General features: G+C 34.2%; 1 non-coding gene across 1 annotated transcript; it reads left to right on the forward strand.

Moving 5' to 3' along the window:
• The first annotated feature begins 1,421 nt into the window (after window positions 1-1,421).
• On the forward strand, window positions 1,422-1,528 carry LOC131814170 (U6 spliceosomal RNA). Its single transcript, XR_009347172.1, has one exon. It is a non-coding gene; the product is annotated as a U6 spliceosomal RNA (small nuclear RNA).
• Window positions 1,529-3,755: the final 2,227 nt, after the last annotated feature.

Below are 3,755 nucleotides of genomic sequence, written 5' to 3' on the forward strand. Positions count from 1 at the left end.
CACCAAACCTCACTTCTATTCTAAAACTTAGTCAGAGATAGCATGTTTACTGATTCTAGAAATATTATGGAGCATCTTTTATAAAGTAAATCTTGTGCATGGGTCTAGGACAAGTCAGAAGAAGATGAGCTGATCAACAGACAGTTGTATGTCCTTGAAGACACAGCAATTACATGGAGGATTTCAAAGCAGTTAACAAAAAGGATTTTCTCTAATAATCACAGCAAAAGTAAATCCAAGAGCTCTGGCTAGAGGCCTGGAAGAGCTCTGGTCCCTCCTCCTGCTAGGGTTATTCTTAATTCTACCATGAACGTATGAATTAAAAAGCTGAGTTATCTAAGGAGTTATGTTGCCTTCATATCTACCTAAGGACAGCTTCAGAGTAAAACATAACGTCTTTTCCATATTCTTTCAGAAGATCAGCAAAAACCAGAGTCTGCTGAAAGCTATAGCATCTTCTGAGAATTCAGCCTACTCTAACATTTAATATTGAAACACTTAAATTACATGCAGTCCATCTATCTATTCATTCAAAAGTATTTGTTGAGCACTTATTATGTATCATGTATTTTTCCAAAATGCCAGGTATAGAGCAGAGAACAAAATAGATAACAATCATTGCTTTACATGATCTGATGTCTATATGATAAAGGAGATAAGAAATAAGATAAACAAAATATAGAGAATCATAAATTGTGATAAATGCTTAGGAATAATAAACAGAGAAAGGATAGGAAGTGCGAACATAACGAGGAAATGTTATAAACTTAGAGCTGACAGTGAAGTTACTGTTTTCTTTTAAAATCCCTTCAAGATATGAAATATAAAGAATTTTTGCTGATTTTATTTAATAATAATGACATTTTTAATATGCTACTTAAAGGCTATAGGAATAAAATAATCGAAGCATAATTATGGATCCCATACAAAGGCCTAAACATGGGGAAGCTGCTTAGGTTGAAAATATCATTCTGTGGGGCGCCTGGGTGGCTCAGTGGGTTAAAGCCTCTGCCTTCGGCTCAGGTCATGATCCCAGGATCCTGGGATCGAGCCCCATGTCAGGCTCTCTGCTCCGAGGAGAGCCTGCTTCCTCCTCTCTCTCTCTCTCTGCCTGCCTCTCTCCCTACTTGTGATTTCTCTCTCTCTGTCAAAATAAATAAAATCTTTAAAAAATATATATCATTCTGCAACATTACCATGACAAAACAAATATTTTCAAGATGTTGTTGCAGTATGTTTCTGAGTAAGTCACTGGAATCAAGATAGCTCATGCTACCTCCCTGAAATGATAAACATGCAATTTCATTTGTATTAATTCACAGATGAGAAGCAATTTTAGAGGCAGATGAACTTATTTCAAGGTTATTTTACATTACATCCTCTTTTGACAAGAATGGAAATCTCTCTTAGAAGAAATACTAGTGCTTGCTTCGGCAGCACATATACTAAAATTGGAACGATACAGAGAAGATCAGCATGGCCCCTGTGCAAGGATGACATGCAAATTTGTGAAGCATTCCATATTTAAAAAAAAAAAAAAGAAGAAGAAGAAGAAATGTGCATGTGCAGATGCATGTGCAAAGCAAGAATTTGTAGTCTCCAATTTCATCCATTTGCAATACTTAAGAGGCATTTGTTGAGAATTTAAATCAAAAGAGTGACCAAAAGAGATGATGGCCAGTATTCTTTTTCCAAGCAGAAAATGGCAATTACATTATAAGTATTTATTTTCTAAGTTTATCACAATAATTTATAATTATTTGCTTAAAAAGCAGCAAACATTCGTTATTTTCAAAACCCCATTCATATGCAATAATAAAATGTACTAAATAAACATTCACTGAGAACTAAGTTTAAGAGTTCCCACTGACAGTTTGGAGATAGACATGGAATACAAAATGATGTATCTCCTGTTTCAGTAAACACGTAATCTAGGGTTAGTGTCAAAAAATATGTTCATGCCTAATTTTTAATTTAAATTTAATTTAATTAAAAATTTTAATTTTTAATTTTTAAAACTTTTTACTGATGTCAAATAACCATACAAAAAAGTACACCTATTATAAATATATAATTACATTAATTATCCTCAACTGAAGACACTCAGATCATCAGCATGTGTGTGAAGAGTTACCAGCCCCCCAGGAGTCCTCTTCATGTCCCTTTCCATTCATTAATTCCTCAAGACATTAAATGTCATTTATCACTGTCTATTATTTGCCTGAATATGTTATGTAAATAGAATCATGCACTATATATTCTTTTGTACCTGGAGTCATTACTTCAACACACAATTTATGAGATGAGATATATCATTGCATTCAGATCCATATTTTTCAGTCTCAGTGTTGTATAGTGTTCCCTTGCAATGAACACACCCAAACTTATGTTTCTCATCTATTTTTTGACATTTGTATTATTCCCAGTTTGAGATACTGCAAAGGATACCACTAAAATCATTCTAGTACACATCCTGGATGAGCATATTAACAAATTTCTCATAAGTTCATACATAAAGAGGATTTGCTGTTCATGTTATGGATGGGTGTAGCTTCAGTAGATACTGTCAGTTCTCCTAACATAGTTAACACCGATTTACACCGGCACCTGCATTGTATTAGAGTCAGTTGTTCCATGCCAGTACCTGGTAATTTCCTTTTTAAATCTTACCATTTTCTTAATAACACATTGCATATTAATTTGCATTATCTAAGACATCATGTTCAAGTAGTGTTCTCTCTAGCCATTCTTCAATCCCCCTTCAGATTGCCTGAGGAAATATGAGATAAGGAAGTGACCAGGGCTCCACTGTGGAAAGGGTTCACTGACCTGTCTTTCCTTAGGTTCTGATTTAAGTAATTATTAGGGAAATTTTTCCATATCTAATACAAATGTAAACACCACTGATTTAGAGAATGAAGAAGAAATTAGTTTTTATTTTAAGCAATACAAAGTCAGATAATAGTATCCTTCCTTTTCTTGATTTTTTTCTTGGCTTATGGGTTATAATTCCCTCCTAGATTTTATGCTTGCACCTTTAGCCTCTCCTTTGTATCTACTTCAGGTTTTTTTTTTTTTTTTTTTTTTTCCTCTTTGGTATTCAAAGGCCAGTTCACCTTCAGGTAACACACTTATCTACTTTTGTTTCTTATTCTATGTTCTCTCTTTTTCTCCACAGTGCCTTCTCTGGTATCCATCACAGGACTTGAAACGTATGATGCAATGAATGGTATAATATATTCATGGCATGAATGAATAAACGAAGAGAAGAGAATGAGTGAGTGATAGCATGCTCACCTAGCTTCACTCACCACCTGCAGCCTGATTCCTAAAGTTCGATTTCTAGACTGGACTTCTGGACATGGAAATGCCATGTAATGTTAGTCTTCATTTTAATGTCAGAGTCTTTTCCAGCTTTAAAATAGTTCTTTTTTCCCCATTTTAAAAATCATATGTTCCCAATTTAGATATCTTAAAATAAACTGAAATATGAGACTTTTTTTTTTCCAATTAAAAAGTAACAGGCTCATTTTGCAAATTTAGTGAATGGAAGAAAATGAAAAGAAGGAGTTTAATATGCTTAAATTGGGATACATCACTCTCCTCTCTTTCACTGTGTCATTTGTTGCTCTTCTCCATCAGGGAAGATGGTTCCACCCTTCTTTGAATTAATGAAGTAAGAAATATGAGGCTCTTCTGGGCCTTTCCTCTCAGTCAGCATCCTAAGAGATAAGCATATTTTCTCAACCCTCCTT

Source organism: Mustela lutreola, chromosome 13 (genome assembly GCF_030435805.1).
Source record: "Mustela lutreola isolate mMusLut2 chromosome 13, mMusLut2.pri, whole genome shotgun sequence".
In the NCBI taxonomy this organism is placed as follows: Eukaryota; Metazoa; Chordata; class Mammalia; order Carnivora; family Mustelidae; genus Mustela; species Mustela lutreola.